Here is a 19,354-nt window from a genome sequence, read left to right on the forward strand (position 1 = left end):
GGTCTCAAGCTTATGGAATTAATGGTCTCAGCATGCCCACAAAAACATGACTTGTAAAGTTTTACTGCCATGTGATGAATATTTCTCAATAGCAGCTCCTGTTGTGTGGAAAGAGCTAATTACAGGGATCTTAAAATTCGTTCTGTGAAACTCCATGTTCTTCGTTCTCTAATTCATTACTCGTCCTTTGAATTACCTGTCTGCTCTTCGCAGGCCGGGAATCGTCGCGCCAGTCGACCACCTGGGGTGACATTATGGATAAAGTGGACCCTTTCCCAGGCCAAGGTTACAAGCATCGCTCCCCAAAGGTGTGTATGGGGTCTGTGGGGGTCAAATACACATTATCTACAAAACTGGCACACCATCTCTCCACATTACCTTTCTCACCACACCACCACCAATTAAATAGACCATCATATAGCCTTATCATGAATCTATAACATCACAAGACACCATCTCTCTGGAACATTCCTCTGCTTCACCTCTCTGTATATCAAAACCAGCTCCAGACACCATCAGCCAATCTCTCCACAATCCCACTCATGCATTGGTCATTTATTACCATTGAGGACGAAATGATATAAATCAGTCACATTAATTACGTCTGCTAGTTCAGTTGATTGGAAGTAGCCATTCCAGTTGCCCACTATGGGCACTGCGTGAAATTTGTCGAGATTATGGGCTACGAGATCTTTATAATGTAACATTCTGTGGAAACTATTGCCAGTGATGATTGTTGCCAACAATTGCTATGAAATATTCCCAGTCGATCACAGACTTAAGTGCATGTATGGGGTGTGTGAGGATATATGAGGATGTAACATGTATTTTGATTATGTAGGGGTTGGGATTATTAAGGGTTAGGGCTACACGTACAATGTGATAAAAGTATTGATGGATAAGGTGTTATGTTATCAGGTGATTTTATATATTCAATCTTGATTTGAAATTTTCTTGACTGTGTATATTCATGCGAGTGTAAAAAGCGAGTTTGAATGAGTGAACGTGGATGTCTGCATCTGTACAAAGATGTGTGAGTATGCATTTGTGTTGGGTTTATGTGCACGTTTATGTTTGCATGCATGTGGGTATTAATTTTTGTTTGCATGTGCATGTCTGAATATTAATGTGGTGATCTTTGCTTGAACAGAGGATAATTGGGGAGTTAAAAGACTTCAGCGGGGTGAAGCGTCTTCAGGAGAAGGACCTTGGGACGCTGAAACGCCTCCTGGTAGAGGAGCGCCTCTTTGAGGTGCAGCGCCTGGCCAGGGAAAAGTGCCGCACAGAGGAGCATTGCTTCAGAGACCATCTCCTCAAGAAGCGACTCGTTATAGTGCAGTGCTTCGCGGAGGAGAAGCGACTTCGTGAGATGAAGCATCTTGAGGAGAAGCGTCTGGAGGAGGATGAGAAGTACCTTGAGGAGGAGCAGTGCCCCGTCAGGACCGCTGCCATCACCACCACTGCCAGCAACGCTGCAACCACCACCACCGCTGCCACCCCCGCCATCACTGCCACCACTGACACGACTGCCACCACCGCCACCGTCACCGTCACCGCCACCACCGCGGCAACCACCACCTCTGCCACCACCACAACTTACTCCACTGCCAGCGCCACCACCACTGCTGCCACCGCCACCACCGACACCTTTGACGCTACCGCAACCACCTCCACCAACTCCACCACGTCCACCGCCATCATCACCACCGACCGCCCTGCCGCTAACGCCACCACCACTGCCACCACCATGGCAACCACCACCTCTGCCGCTACCAACGCAACCAACACCACCACTACCGCCACCACCACCACCACCGCCACTGACACCACCAGCACTGCCACCTCAGCCAACACCACCACCACCGACACCACTGCCACCACTTCTGCCACCTCCGAGGACGAGGAGGTTGAGGAGGATGAGGAGAGAATTGAGAAAACAGAGAAGGGGGATACGATGGTGGTGGAGGATGAAGATGAAATGGAGGACGAGACAAAGGAGCAGGAGATGGAAGAGGTGCAGGTGGTGGAGGTGGTGATGCAGGGAAAGAAGAGGAAGCGAGGGGGCCTCGCTCGCGTTGCAAGAGCGATCACCTCACTCCTCCGCCGCGTGCTGCTTTGTGGTAGCATGTCAACCACTCAGTAGGGGTGATGGTGGTGGTCGTGGATTGGTGCCAACCATGACCACTATCACCATACTACCCACCCACCCTGTGATACATGCCACACCCACCCACCCCGTGATACATGAAACACACTTACCACACGGTTCCCCAGAGAAACGTTGCCACTGGGACCACAGCTGTTGAAGTGGAGAACGATTGCTACCAAGACACCACGCACACCACACACACACGGGACTAGCCCAAAAGCATAGCCGGCCCCACTCTGGGCCCCTTCCATGCTGGTTTTTATCCAGGCAGTCCTCATGGGATGACCTTGCTATGGTTTCCAGGACATGGAAGGGGCAGAAAAGCCAGGGTGAGAGAGCTGGAGGGGTCTGGATCGGACAATGGACGACACCTGCCACATGGCAAGCCCCAGGGCCACCCTGCAAATAATACGGTTAAATACCATTGTTCTTATTGGTACTATAAACTCTTTGAAATAAACCCATGATGACAAAAAATATATTTGAATTGCTTGCAAGTGCTGCCTGAGTTGGTTAAATGTGCCTTGGCTCAGGTGTGCGGTTTTCCAGCTGTGTGTGGAGGTACAAGGACAAATATAGAATGATCGCCGTTTTGAGAGATGGTCCTTCTTTAGAGCACATACAAATGTCGGTGGGAAAAGATATTCAGGTGATTCGCCTCCTTCACAACACTGCCACTCTACTCCACTGCCCCACTGATCCACTGCTCCACTGCCCCACTGTCCCACTGTCCCACTGCTCAATTGATCCATTGCCCCTCTGCCCAACTGTCCCTTTGCTCCACTACTCCACTGCCCTACTACCCATTTGGCCCACTGCTCTTCTGCTCCGCTGTCCCACTGCCCATCTGCTCAATTGCCCTACTGCTCAACTACTCCAATGCTACACTGCCCTTCTACTCCACTGCCCCTCTACCTCCCACAATCGAGCAGCAAGGTGCATGTGGTGTGTTAAAGTGTGGGTACTCCATCTTCTAAAATATCTGCTCAGTGTGGAAGAGTAGAACAAAACATCGTGTAAACGGGCTCTCTAAAACTCGGTCTTGTAGAAATTATTCCTGCAACCAGAGGTATGATAAAGCAATTGCGAAATTGGGTCAACACTCCACAATTCAAATTGTTTTGGCAGAGTATTCAAAGAATGCTGCTGCTCACGATACAGGTTGCTACTTATGTATTTAACATGGGGGGTGTTTAGAGGCGGCCCAGTGACCGAGAGGTCAGAGCACTGAAGTGGGACCACGGAGTAACTGGGTCTGAATCCAGGCACCCGCCTGTGATCAAAGTGGGTTGTCAAGTCTAGCGAGTTCATGATCTCAGCCTGGTCGTCAATGACTGCGAAACATAAACCATCACATGGCAGTAATGTGGTTCTCTACTTAATTTGCGTGAGGAGGCCCTCGTAAAACCATGTTTTTACAAGAAGGTCTGCATTGTGCACATAGAATCGCCCCTTGGATACGGAGAATCGGAGCGACCGCCCAGGTCCGCGGGCATTGGGGGGGCCCTGCGCTTCAATGTCACGGGGGTGTCAAATGTAATACTTGCGGTGGAATTTGAACGCGTCGGAGGCCCACATGCTGGGATTTTCCCCTGGCCTAGCACCCTTATGGACGGTCCTGTGTGTACATTGTTCAAAGTCTCGCACAGGCTTTTGCCAAACTCAATTATGGCAATAATAAAACGAATTACAGGACTGTGAAGGACATGGCATGTGAGCCCTGTAGCTCTCCCAAGTGCTTGTGGGTTGAACCGCGTGTTGTTCAGCAGGAATTCAGTGTTTTTGAAAAGAGGTGAGACAGTGAGACCCAGGTTAGTGTGGGTAGAGTGGTGAGTGTGACAGTAAGACAGACCCAAGTGAGTGAGTGTAGGAAGACAAATGAGTGAGAGAGTGAAACAGACTCTGGTGAGTGTGTGTGGGTAGAGGTGAGTGTGACATTGAGACAGACCAATGTAAGTGTCTGTGGAATGTGGTGTTAAAGTAAGACAAACCCAGGTGAGTGTGGTAGAGAGGTGAGTGTAACAGTGAGACAGACCCAGGTGGGTGAGTGTGACTAGTGATGTGAGTGTGACAGTGAAACAGACCTACGTCAGTGCGTGTGGATGAGGTGAGTATGACAGTGAGACAGACCCAGATGAGTGAGTGTACGAATAGAGGTGAGTGTGACAGTGAGACAGACCAAGGTGAGCCCGGTTGTCCTTGACAGCACAAAGAAGTAAGAACATTGTTACGACCAACGTTACAGGAGGGAGGATCCTGCTCTTTATTACGTGGATGAGAGGGCACTTGAAATGTACTCAGAAGTAGCTCCGTGATTACAGCTTCAGTGGGCCATTCTCTAACACAAGGCTTGCAATCTTCTGCTCGAGACACGAATGATTCGTTGTTTCCACGGCAGGATGGCAACATCCAACCGAGGTTAAGATTTGGGTAAAATTAGAAAATGCAGGTTTACTAATAAAATACGTTGCAGTTTGGTTACCAAAGCAGTGGGTTGTCGGCATGTAGCATGGAGGTAGGGTAGATGTGAAGTTTAACGTCATTGAGTAAAAACTCAGAGTGAGTGTACATCTACTGTCGTTATGATCCACGTCTAGCGATACACGCAGAGACACGAGGAGCAGGAGGTACTCTATTTATTATAGCCTTCACAGGGTACAAGGGGTCACTACACTTTCAGTCAAGAGAGCTAACAGACTGCCTGTCTGACACCGCCGAGAAAATGCAGATGGTGACGATGACTCCAGCAGTCCGACGAGATTCCACTCCAAGCAACAGCCCCAAACCTTTGCCCGGGGTCCCCTTTTATCCTCCTAGCGTGGCCTCGCTAGGAGGATAATGGAAATCAAATTATAACATTTTTGACATGTTTTTCTGGATGTTTTTGTTGTTATTCTGCCTCTCACTGTTCAAATAAACCTACCATTAAAATTATATTCTGTTCATTTCTTTGACAGTGGGCAAATGTACAAAATCAGCAGGGGATCAAATATTTTTTTCCCTCACTGTACTTGATATGTACAGGACCGGACAACATCACCTTAACAAATTCATATGCCACAGATTGCACATTAGATCAGAGCACAATTATTTGTTTTGTCATAGTTCTGAATGTCTCAACTGGGACCAAAAAAGTTAAACAAAGTTAATGTAATAAACAGTGCTTGTTAATATTTGTCTGTTGTTTAAAAGAAATAAGTTTCTGTTCCCAAAACTTATTTTCAATAAATTGTACCATAGATGTACACTTGAATAGTGTGCTGATCTTTAAAGGTGTATTGAATATTTTTTTACATACTGCGACTCATAATCCTGCTGTTATGGAGTGACTCATACAGCCAGCTATGGCTGCAAAGTTTGGTCGTACATGTTATGTATATATCGTTAATTGTTAAATTTGAATCACAGTTCCTATGATCACTGTTACATTGTTTTTATAGCTTTATTTTGGTGATTTTGAAAACGTTTTGGTTTAGCCATGTTTGTTTTTTGTAGTACAGAGTTAGCCTGATAACTTTAATCTAAATTGTCTTATGATTGTTATTATTCGACTTGCATCCCACCGGGATTTTTGCACACAGTGTTGATATACGGTGCTTTTCTGGAAGACTTTGCTGTCTTTTCCTGGATTTTTCTGTTGCGTGTAGTCGCTTTAAGATATTCCTTGATCATGTTTTTGTTTGTTGCGGTTGCACCAGAGTCAAGAGCAACATAGCTCACAGGGTTATACCAAATAAATGAATCTGAAAAACTTAAATGAATTTCTGCTTGCATGTCTGTATATTCATGTGATTATCTTTGCTTGAACAGAGGATAATTGGGGAGTTGAAGGATCTCAGCGGGGTGAAGCATCTCCAGGAGGAGAAGGACCATGCGACAGAGAAACGCCACATGGTAGAGGAGCACCTCTTTGAGGTGCAGCGCCTTGCCAGGGTGAAGCGCCGCACAGAGGAGAACTGCTTCAGAGACTATTTCCTCAAGAAGCGCCTCGTTAAAGTGAAGTGCTTCACGGAAGAGAAGCGTCTGGTGGAGGAGAAGTGTCTCGCCAACGTGAAGAGCGTCGAGGAGGAGAAGCGCCTCATGGAGGAAGAGCGGTGCCTCGCCAGGACTACTACCATCACCACCACCAACGCTGCCACCTCCGCCCCACCACCGCTGGCGCCACCGCCATTACCGCTGCCGCCACCGCCACCTCCGCTGCCACCATCACCACCATTGCCACCGCCACCACGGCCATCACCTCCAGCACCTCCGCTGCCACCACCGATGCCACCGACGCCACCTCGGAGGTTGAGGAGCATGAAGAGAGAATGGAGAAAACAGAAGAGGGGGAGAAGATGGTGGTGGAGGATTAAGAGGAGGTGGAGGAGGATGAGACAAAGGAGGAGATGGAGGTGGTGATGCAGGGAATGAAGAGGAAGCGAGAGGGCCTCGCTCGTGAGGCGAGAGCGGTCACCTCACTCCTCCGCCGCATGCTGCTTTGTGGTGGCATGTCCACCACTCAGTAGGGGTGATGGAGGTCGTGGATCGGTGCCTACCATGACCACTATCACGATACTATCCACCCACCCCGTGATACATGTCACACCCACACACACACCACATGGGTCCCCGGAGAGACCGCGCCACTGGAACCACAGCTGTGGAATGAAGCTGAGCAGCAGATGCCAGGACTACAGTGGAGAACGATTGCTACGAAGACACCGCACACCACACACAAACGGGACTAGCCCAAAAGCATAGCCGGTCCCACCCTGGGCCCCTTCCATGCTGGTTTTCATCCAGGCAGTCCTCATAGGATGACCTTGCCATGGTTTCCAGGACATGGAAGGGGCAGCTGACCCAGGGTGAGAGAGCTGGAGGGGTCTGGTATGGACAATGGACGACACCTGCCACGTGGCAAGCCCCAGGGCCACCCTGTAAAGAAAAAGGTTCTGTTAAATTTCGATTTAAAGCTATCTTGGCTGCAAGGATTCATCTTCTTTGGTTCTTTCGGTAAAGTAGCGTAGAATGAGAATAAAATAATACATTGATCAAATAAAATAACACAATAAAATTCTCACGACGTTTCGGCCACAACACAAGCGGCCTTCATCAGGTGAAGGGACGAGACTGTCTGGAGGAAAGCGCTGGAGTGAACACAGCCAAGCTCAGACCGCGACCTTTAAGCTGTGTGAGAAGAAACAGAGCGCCTTGACAAACGAATTAGCATAAAATTTAGCATTGAAAGAGCTGAGTGATTAGCTTGTGTCTGGTCACAGAAATGGCTATGTTAAAGTCAAAGCTTGCAAGCAGAAATATCCCTGTGAAACTCGCACAGACAGACACACACACACGCAGATGCGCACACAAACAGGCACACAGGCGCACACAGACACTACTGCTACTAACTACTACTCAGTACTACCACTGCTGCTACCACTAAGCGTAAAACATTCCCATCGTGATTGTGACTCTGACTGGCCGTTGCGGCGCTGCTGCTGCTGCTTCTTAGATACCCCAGGAGCAGCTCCAATGCCGCTTCGAGGTGCGAGAGAAGATTGGCGAGGGAGGGCAGGGAGTGGTGCTGCGGTGCGTGGACCACAATATGGGATTCCTGGTGGCTGTCAAGATGCTGGCACTGCCCATCCAGTAGGTTGGGGCAGGGGTGATGGGGTTGGTGGTGGTGGTGGTGTGGGTGGGTGCTGGTGGTCTTAACACAGCGGCCATGGTCATAATTATAAATGAATACAATAATAGATAATAAATGCAAGTAAATACAACATGGTTACAAAATAATGAGTATAATAGTAAACAACAATGATAATAACCTCTGCAAAACTATCTCTAACTATAAACTGAAACTATCTCACTAAAAAATTAACCGTCGTAAAACTACTATGAACTAGAGACCCACAGAGACCCACAGACTTGCTGTGTGCACACAGCCCTACCAAAATGGAGATGCAGAGGATGGAGTTGAAGGTGATCACGGAGCTGCAGGGGGAGGGCAGTGCTGAGCTGCACGGCGTCATCCGCGTCCTGCACTCGTTCCACTTCCGCGGACACAACTGTCTCGTGCTGGAGCTGTTGAAGTACGCATCATCACCATTGTTATTATTGTCATCATTATCATCATTATCACCATCGTCATCATTATCGTCATTATCACTATCGTCATTAAAATTGATTAACACAGAAGTGTTGTGTTCTTTCGTGACATTTATGCATAAGAACTGTATTCTGTGCTGAGATCTGAACTTGGAGACCTGGCTGAACACACTACCACATACTCAGTAAATGTTAAAGCGGGAATAATTGTATTATACTGATCGATAGTACAAAGTTAAACAACACAGCCGAGTTTAATCTGACATGCTCAAGTACCTGCATAACTGCATATGATTAATTGCATTATCCCGATTGAAAACCGACCCTCGTCAACGAGGCGGGGCCTAATTATCATAACGGCTCGCAGTAGCATAATCACACATACACTAGCATAAATTAATACGATTATCTCTCGCATTCGCATAGTTTATGCGCATAAATTACAGCAAATTAACATTTTTTCGGATAATTATGCAAATTTCAAATTTGATTTAATTTTTATTATTTTCATCAAATTTTCATAACCTACATATACAACAGACCGCAACCTCACCCCAACCGTGACGCGTGTCGGAGAGCCCTCATGTCGTTGTTGTTGACTCCGTAGTACAGGTTTTGTTTGGGTTAGATCGCGTGAATATATAAATGTTGTGTTGTTATACCTCGCCACCACCCGACACGGCCATCACCACACAGAGACCCATAGACATCGTCACCACACAGAGACCCACAGACTCACCACACTGTCAACCACAGACTCAGCCCCTTTACCGTATTCACCTGATTAAGAGACTCAGTTTTTTTATGTTCTTGTTACAACAAAGTATGGTTTGCGTCCTATAATCCGGTAGTAGGATAGATCGGATTGATTTAACTCACCCGTTTTGGGGTGCGTCTTACTTTACCCACTAAGCTATTCATTGTTGTTATGTTTGTGTTATATTTTAAATACAAAATGTTTACATTTGTGGGACCTCTTTGGCCCAGAATTACAATTACAGAATAAGGGATATGGTGTTACCACCTCGTGGAAATAGAAAAACTTCATCAGCAAAAAATGAAAAGGAGGAGGGAGACACAGGGAGGAGGGAGACGGGGGAAGGAGGGAAACACGGGGAGCAGGAAGGAGACCGGGGGAGGAGGGAGACACAGGGAGGTGGAGGGAGACAGGGGGAGGAGGAGGAGGAGGGAAATGAGGGGGAGGAAGAGAAGGAGGTGCTGCAGCTGCTGACCTTCTTGACAGCGAATCTGATCGCCGGTTTCATGGCTCACCTAGCGACACAGACGGAGTGGCTGCAGTTGCAGGAGCAGCTGCAGAAGGTGCAGAAGGTTCAGCAGCTGCAGGAGGTTCAGCCAGCACAGCTGGTGCAGGAGGTGGTCAACTGCCTGGCAGACCTGTTCCTCGTGCGGTTCAGAGACTCCGTTCTGGACTTGGTGAGCCACACGGAGGAGCGGGTGGTGCACCGAGGGCTCCTCCGGCTGCTCGTGGACGTGGCCTGGGAGGTCCTCCGCGATGGCTCCGCGAGCTGGGGCCGCGTGGTGGTCCTGGTGGTGCTCTGCTCGCTCCTCCCTCGCGAAGAGGCTGGTGGACTGCTTACGTCTGAGCGACGCGGAGAAGACGGTGGCCGTGACGGACGCGGTGGCCGCCCTGCTGGTGAACGCGTGCGGGGCCTGGCTCGTTGAGCAGGGAGGCTGGGAGGGCTTCAGGCGAGAATTCGGGCTGGGGTCGCCCACCTAGGAGAGCGGCCGCGGATGCCGAGCTCCGACGATTGGCGACGGTGGAGACAAAAAGAGAGGAGAGAGCGAGAACGTCGCAGTTGGGAAAAGAAGAAACAATCCGTACGGAGGAGACGGCGCGACCTCACCCTCACCCCAACCGCGACGCGCGTCGGAGAGCCCTCATGTCGTTGTTGTTGACTCCGTAGTACAGGTCTTGTTTGGGTTAGATCTCGTGAATCTCATAATGTTGTGTTGTTAAACCCGCCACCACCCGACACGGCCATCATCACACAGAGACCCAGAGAGATCGTCACCACACAAAGACCCACAGACTCACCACACTGATACAACAAAGTTTGGTTTGCATCCTATAATCCGGTAATAGGAGAGATCGGATTTATTAAGCTCACCCGTTTTGGGGTGCGTCTTACTTTACCCACTAAGCCATTCATCATTGTTGTTATGTTTGTGTTATATTTTAAATACAACACGTTTACGTTTATGGGACCTCTTTGGCCCAGAATTAAAAAGACAGAATAAGGACACACTGCAAGCCTCGCAGAGTGCTCTGCTACTGTGGAAGAGGCGTGTGGTAGCATTCCACCTGCCACGGCCCCTGGGGGAGGTGTTGTATCTAGGCCCCTTTTCCATCTTAATATTAACAAGTAATTTTTCAATACATATAGATACATATTTCTATTGTTTCTTTTAATTTTAATAATGAATAAAAACACCAAACCAGGCCTCAGCATGGCATGTGGGGGTCATATTTACCTTGACCCACTAACACGATTTTGACGTTCAGAGCCCTCCCAGGGTCAGAGGGAGCAGATAGAGAGTAGAGCGCAGTGGATTGCAAAGGGCTGACGTAAACACAAAGCCAGGGTCACTGGGAGGTTGCGTTAGCCTAGATCTAGTTAAGTCAAAAAAGCTAATTGGTGCTGCATTACTATTAAAGCAACTTAAAGTCGGAATTTAACGACAGGGTAGGCTAAAGTTATTGATCTTCACACCCACTTCAATTGAACCCTGCCACAAGCTACGTCAATGTAACCATCACCCGTCTATTAATTTAATATGAAATGTATTTCCATATTTTAATAATGTCTATACGACTTGACCCGAAGCCTATAACAATCAGGTTTTCCTAAGTCAACATAAATGCTCTAGCCTCCACCCATACGCAAATAATAAGCAGGGTTAAAGTAAGAGTAGAGAGGAAAAGAAATGCAAGCGCACAGCAAAACTGCAACGTAAGCAAAGGGCGATGTTAAACCCAGGGTCGGAGAGAAAGGGAAATCCCGGCCGTCTTTGTATCCCTGCAGCGCGGGGTAGGAGTGTGTATACGCTTGGGGAAACACGAGTCAAATACCACAACGAGAAGCTGACTCAGACCTTGGATTAATACAGAATCATAACTATGGAACTCTGATGAAATGAAATGTTAACTTAAAACTTTTTAACCATTTCTTTGTGCGTCGGTGAAAGTCGGAGGGAATATCACCCCTCCCTCCAGGTTGTGCACCCAGACAGAGAGGCGCCTTCGAGAAAATTTATAACATTTGATTGTTTTACTTGTGGGTTTTATGGTAGGAGTATGACAACGGAATATACCGTGGGTGATCTACACAAGGACACACACTGACACATGTACGGACACACACACACGGACGCAGATACATACGGACAAATCCTTACACAGCAAAAATCGAAAGAAACCTCGCCTTGTGGGCAGGATCCGAGTGAAGGGATTTTTGGGCATAAAAAGAGGATCCTGAGCATTGAAACCTCAGTTCGACTTGGGGGGGGGGGTCGGCTCACCAGAGTTCGACCGGGGGGTCGACTCTCGGGAGACAGTTCGACTCGGAGGAGCAACTCGGAAGAGTTCGACCCGGGGTGGGTCGGCTCACCAGAGTTCGACCGGGGGGGGTCGACTCTCGGGAGACAGTTCGACTCGGAGGGGTCGGAACTCGGGGAGTTCTACCAGGGGGGTCGGAACTCGGGGAGTTCGAATCGGAGGAGGTCGGAACGCGGGGAGTTCGACCAGTGGGCCGGCTCAGGAGCAGTTCCAATCGGGAACGAGAGCAACAGGTCGCCAGCCGGCGAGCTGCAGAGCAGGGGGCGGCGAGCAGAAGCCAAAGTGGCCCCGTCGCTACCCACTGACGTTGGCAAGACTCGCAAGGTAGTGAGGCGTCACCTAGTGTGATTTCCAAGAGCTGAAAGACAGAGTATTGCTGAAAGATTATTCTACATTGAGTCCAGCTGCAGAGCGACCGACGCACCAAGCAAGAGCTTCTGCAAACCAGAGCAAGAGCACGTGCGACTTGAGTCATCCAGCAGTGGAGAAAAACCTGCTTTCAGCAAACCAGCAACGAGCACGTTCGAGTTCTCCACCCAGAGAGAGGGAGCGTGCCGATGCAGCTCATCCAACAGCGGAGAGAAACTGCTGTCAGCGAACCAGCACGAGCGTGATCGCGCAGCTCATCCAGCAGTGGAGAGAGGTGTCCACTGAGCAGAACTGAGAGCGATCAAGCAACTCTCCCCCGTGGACAGAGGCTGGCTGCTGCGTGGAGGAGGGCGGCGATTCGTATGATGCACTCCCACACACCTCACCGCTCTAAAGGGAGCGAGGCTACTTCTCCTACAAGCGATGCCAACTTCAGCATATGGCAACGCAAATAATTAATTCCAAACACTGACTATTCAAAACAATTCATATCACTCAAACATACACAGGTCCTTAACCAGAAGCGAACACTCAAGTCCGTGAACCATCTGGCTGTGGAAGCATCGATCGTGTGATAACAGTCCGTCATTTATAAGTATATTCATAATTTCCCTCTTTAATATTTTGTTTTGGACTGTACTTCTAATCGCATAAGTTACCAACCGATCTATCAATACGAATTAACCCTTGGCACCTTCGCCACGGAGCTACGGTCCCGGGGAGGAATCGTGCTAAACCGATTTTCTGATCATACATTCTTATTCACGAATTAATTAATTAATCTCCCGTGAGATAACACGTTCCGCCGCATACCCTCACACTAAGCCATTTCGGTAATCTTATAGTCTGTCCGGTGGATCTGTTGTTACATTTATGCCTTTGGAAATAATAACTGTTTGATTGTCTTTTTATATGAATACCGTTGCATGTTAATCAGTCGCCTGTGATAATGTGCTGACCATTTCAAGCATAATGATCGTTCATATTATAATATATAAGCTTTTGTGTAACATAGCATTTGCATGTTCTGACTCTCTCTCTCACTAACAGCAATCGCTTTATGCGGGGTCCATGTGTTATCAAAGTGAAATCGTACAGTCGTTGATGATACTGTCTTGATACCGTGTGGATACCGTGTTGAAGTTCCGAGATTGAGAGTCACATACATATTATAGTTAAGGTTTAATTAGAAAATAAATTGATTAATACAGAAGTGGTCGTGTGATTCTTTCCTGAAGTTTTTGCATAAGATCTGTATCCTGCGACGAGATATGAACTCGGGAACCTAAACTATAAACACACCAATCCACACTCATTAAACTAATGCGAACGATGTGAACATGGGACCTAAAATATGAACACTCGGGGAGTGTTAAAGCGAGAATCATTGTATTATGCTGATCAATAATACGAAGTTAGACAACGAGGCCGAATTGACACTAGCGTAACGGCACACGATTGATTGCGTTATCCTGATTGATAACCCCACCTCGTCAACGAGACGGGGCCTGATTATCATAAAGGCTATCATTAACACAACCACACCCACTCGTATAAATTAATACGATTACCTCTCTAATTAGCATAGTTACACGCATAAGTACACAAATTAGCATAATTTCGGATTAATTATGCAAATTTCGAATTTCATTTAATTTTAATTATTTTTCATCAATTTTCACACACCCACATATACAACAAATTGGGGGCTCGTATCCGGGATCTCTCGCAGACAGTTTATGCTTAAATTAAGGAACGAATCACTGTTGTATTAATCAAGGTATTGTGAACTAACATTGCCCTGTGACTGTAAACGGTGTAAACAAACAAAAAAACGCACTCTGAAGGAAAATACCAGAGTAGCAGTGGATAACAAAGACAGTGGGGGTAAGATTATTTGCTCGAGTTGAACCAACACATCCTGTGATACGAATGTTTTTATATGTACTCTGAAGTGGAATTCCAGAGTAACTCACGCCACACATAAGAGACTAGAGTTAAGATACACTCTTAGGTCTATTAACTACACTACGTAATAGAGATGGCACATGACCCGCAACGTTCTGAGGGTGACATCCCAACGCATAACACTGATACAGAATGGACCTCCGAGGAGGAGATAGAATCTATGGAAAAACAATATCGTGAATTTGTGTTAAAACGTACTGGACGGACTGCTAGACAGCAGACAGAGCAGAGAGACGTATGGGAGGGGAGACATATAGAAGATGTTAAGGCACATAGGAGGAAACTACTTAAGGATGTGATGAAATGTAGCAAAGCCAAACGTGACGTAAAAATTGCAGAAATAGCAAGGTTAGACTCGTATCTCCTCACACAGACATACAGAGAAAGATTATGGACTGGGGAAAAATTTGACAGGGAAAGGAAGGAGAAACTGTCCCTAATAGAGGAGGTTGAGCGTCTGCACGCCCTCGTGAGAGAAAAAGAGTCGGCGCTGAATGCACCAGCGAAACCCCCAGATGTTGATACACATAACACATACGGGAGTAACAGTTTACCACACTCCGAGCCACGCGGACGTAAACCAGAGACAGGTCACACAGGAGGTGTGGCTACCAATCAAAGTGGTTTTGACAGAGATTCCCCCTCGCGACTCGAGAGAGGGGAGGGAGAGATACGGATGAAAATAGGAAAACATAGGACTGACAACTTCGAGGGTAGAGAGGAAAAAAATATTAACACTAAGTCAGCAGGATATTCTGTACTGATCGAGCAAAAAAGGGCGGAGCTGGGGCAAGACGAGCGACATGACAGAGACAGCTCATTTGGTAGACACATTCCACGCAAGCACGACCGACGTGGAACCTATGGCAGAGATTACTTTCCAGAAAGACGCACATCACACAAGCATGAGCCATGGGATAAGCAGGAGTCACCGAGCAAAGTTGACTCACGTTACAGGTGCAAAAGGCACTACAAAAGTTATGTTAAGCAGCGCCACCGTGATGGTGACAGCTCGAGTGAGCACTCCTCAGGAACAGACGCCTCTGACGATGATCAACTGTCCGAATACTCATTCAGTAGTAAAACTCTGAAATTGATGGACAAGGCTCTCGTCAGAATTCCCTACTTTGATCCACACGATAGGAACAGAGACATACACGCTCACATCGCAACGGTAGAAGCAGTGATCAGGGGTTTGAGGAAAACGAATGAGAAAGCCAGTTTACTGAGACGAAGCTTGCACGAGCAGTCTATACCATGGGTAAAGTCGCTTTCATACAAGGTTCGGAACGATTTCAAAAAGCTGAGCCTGGCAGTGAGCCGGAAGTTTGGAGAATATTTAACATGGTCTGAGGGATTTAATGCTGCAAAATCTATGACCCAGTGCGCAGACGAGGATCCGCGAGATTACCTCCTACGGTTTAAAAGAGCGTACTACGCGGGTGATGTGGATCAGTATCACGAAGGTGACAAAAGGTTCAAAGTTATGTTTTTCGGGTCTTTGAGTCCAGAGATTACAGAAATTGTGGGAATGGTATTGAATCCAGAAACAGCCTCCTTACACCATATAGAGGATAAGGCGCACAGAGCTTGGCTGTACAGAGCTAAAGACAATAGTTCTACGACACCCAGAGAGAGGGATGATGTAACCAGCGTTTCAGAGGGAAATAAAAATCACGTGAGCAGAAACACAGCACCACCAGCGAGGCAATGGCCCGCAGGCTGGGAGCGATCGCAGTGTGCAGGGACGCATATTTGCGAGAATCGCGGTGTGTGTAGACCAAGAGCAGAATCATGCCGGGTCCCAATGCCACGACACACGAGGGATCAAACACAATCGGCCCACTTCCGATCGATTCCCCCACCAGTTTTACCAGGAGAGAGCAGAGGCATGAGGAATAGGGAGACAGGCGTGAGCTTGGCTGAGACACAAAAAATGACACGGGCACGTGATGAATCAATCACATTGGTTGAGAGGGAGCTTTCAGTGAGAGTGGTGTCCGTGGAGCTGCAGGGAAATTATGGACCCGTTAAAAAAATTAAGCAGGCTGCGGTTGACAAGGTAAACCAGGAGGGTCCCAATGATTGGGAAACAATAAATGCGTCGGGCACCAGTTCTGATAATGTGGTGGAGAGCGCAAGTGTTGCTCCCGTAATTGACACACCTATCGAGCAGGGAAACATAACTGCATTAAAGTGTGATCCTACAGGAGATGATAACCAACCGCAGGGAGGGGAAGGAAAACCTGATTGTCTGGTAAATATAAATGCCATCCCTTGTGTCGCGGAAGTGCGTGAGTGTACTGTGGAAGAGGCAGATGAATGCAGACATCAGCCTTTGGATGTTAAATTGTGCTCGGGCACACTAAGGAGGGATGGAGATCAGAGTGTTGAAGTGGAGGAGAAGAATATCCGTGACGGATCGGGAATTGTGTTGAAACACAGCATACTCAAAAGCACGGAATCGAATCGTGACCCAGAATCGAATCGTGGCACGGAATCGAATCGTAGCGCAGAAGGGAATCGTGGCCCAGAGTCAAATCGACTCCCAGAGGCAGCAGATGTGCACAGGGCTGCGGAGAATACAAATGACCCCAACAGTCGAGTACGGAAACTCGTGGTGTATGTTGATCCTGGTTACGCACAGCATAACTTCACGCCACACAATCTCACATGGAAAGGGAGTGATAAAATAAATTACCGATACGAACCAGTGAGCCATGTTCATTAGGCCAAAGCCATCACGACGATGAGCCGGGACGATGATGTGATGATGTTGCATGGAAGGGTCATCGGTAACTCTAAGATACCTGGCCATGAGAGATATGATACACTCGTGACTAAAAGAGTCAGTCAGGTTATCAATGACTTGGTACAAGGTGGCAGAGAGGTAACATGAGAAAGTCAGAGACACCGTGGTTCTCGTTAACCTGCACTCCGCCATGGTTAACTTAACAATCCAAGAATTGGGTTTCGCAATCCGAGATCTGTACGAAGAAGAGAATACTCGACAGCAAATTCAATAGTTGATCCAAAGACTTGTTGCATTGCACCAGCGGCAGCATCAGTGATCTTCTCCAAGGACAATTTCCTTCATATCTGGTAACCCCAAAACTAAAAAAAAATGTGATACCATTAGCATCCCTGGAAACAATCAGTACAACACAGGTACAAATTGACTTTAAAATGGGTACAGCCACACCCATACATGGGGACTCCCAGACCGGACAGGTGGGATTTTTGTTGAATTTCCCACTGGTCAAACCCGAAAATGTATTTCGATTGCGGACAGTATTGAACGTGGGTACATGGAATAACGACATCTCCTATAACATGTAGCCAGTTAAACAATTTCCCCTTGTTTTACCTTCCTTTTAGTATTTCTTTTCTTATTTCAAATGTAATCATAAGTTGTGACGTGCGCGCGTTGTAAGGAAAAATTACTTGAGTAATATTGATGATTCATGATGGAAAAGTGCATAGATTCTTTGTTTAAAAATGACGCGTGGCCAATTGACCACCGATCATTTTTAAAAGGGCGGAATGTTGTATCTAGGCACCTTTTCCATCTTAATATTAACAAGTAATTTTTCAATACATATAGATACATATTTCTATTGTTTCTTTTAATTTTAATAATGAATAAAAACACCAAACCAGGCCTCAGCATGGCATGTGGGGGTCATATTTACCTTGACCCACTAACACGATTTTGACGTTCAGAGCCCTCCCAGGGTCAGAGGGAGCAGATAGAGAGCAGAGCGCAGTGGATTTCAAAGGGCTGACGTAAACACAAAGCCAGGGTCACTGGGAGGTTGCGTTAGCCTAGATCTAGTTAAGTCAAAAAAAGCTAATTGGTTCTGCATTACTATTAAAGTAACTTAAAGTCGGAATTTAACGACAGGGTAGGCTAAAGTTATTGATCTTCACACCCACTTCAATTGAACCCTGCCACAAGCTACGTCAATGTAACCATCACCCGTCTATTAATTTAATATGAAATGTATTTCCATATTTTAATAATGTCTATACGACTTGACCCGAAGCCTATAACAATCAGGTTTTCCTAAGTCAACATAAATGCTCTAGCCTCCACCCATACGCAAATAATATGCAGGGTTAAAGTAAGAGTAGAGAGGAAAAGAAATGCAAGCGCACAGCAAAACTGCAACGTAAGCAAAGGGTGATGTTAAACCCAGGGTCGGAGAGAAAGACAAATCCCGACCGTCTTTGTATCCCTGCAGCGCAGGGTAGGAGTGTGTATACGCTTGGGGAAACACGAGTCAAACACCACAATGAGAAGCTGACTCAGACCTTGGATTAATACAGAATCATAACTATGGAACTCTGATGAAATGAAATGTTAACTTAAAACTTTTTAACCATTTCTTTGTGCGTCGGTGAAAGTCGGAGGGAATATCGCCCCTCCCTCAGGTTGTGCACCCAGACAGAGAGGCGCCTTCGAGACAATTTATAACATTTGATTGTTTTAATTGTGGGTTTTATGGTAGGAGTATGACAACGGAATATACCGTGGGTGATCCACACAAGGACACACACTGACACATGTACGGACACACACACGGACGCAGATACATACGGACAAACCCTGACACAGCAAAAATCGAAAGAAACCTCGCCTTGTGGGCAGGATTTTTGGGCATAAAAAGAGGATCCTGAGCATTGAAACCTCAGTTCGACTGGGGGGGGGGGGGGGTCGGCTCACCAGGGTTCGACCGGGGGGTCGACTCTCGGGAGACAGTTCGCCTCGGAGGAGCAACTCGGAAGAGTTCGACCCGGGGGGGGTCGGCTCACCAGAGTTCGACCGGGGGGGGTCGACTCTCGGGAGACAGTTCGACTCGGAGGGGTCGGAACTCGGGGAGTTCTACCAGGGGGATCGGAACTCGGGGAGTTCGAATCGGAGGAGGTCGGAACGCGGGGAGTTCGACCAGTGGGCCGGCTCAGGAGCAGTTCCAATCGGGAACGAGAGCAACAGGTCGCCAGCCGGCGAGCTGCAGAGCAGGAGGCGGCGAGCAGAAGCCAAAGTGTCCCCGTCGCTACCCACTGACGTTGGCAAGACTCGCAAGGTAGTGAGGCGTCACCTAGTGTGATTTCCAAGAGCTGAAAGACAGAGTATTGCTGAAAGATTATTCTACATTGAGTCCAGCTGCAGAGCGACCGACGCACCAAGCAAGAGCTTC

The sequence above is a fragment of the Petromyzon marinus genome, chromosome 2, assembly GCF_048934315.1.
Source record: "Petromyzon marinus isolate PM22_M1 ecotype Great Lakes invasive population chromosome 2, UKy_Petmar_22M1.pri1.0, whole genome shotgun sequence".
Lineage (NCBI taxonomy): Eukaryota > Metazoa > Chordata > Hyperoartia > Petromyzontiformes > Petromyzontidae > Petromyzon > Petromyzon marinus.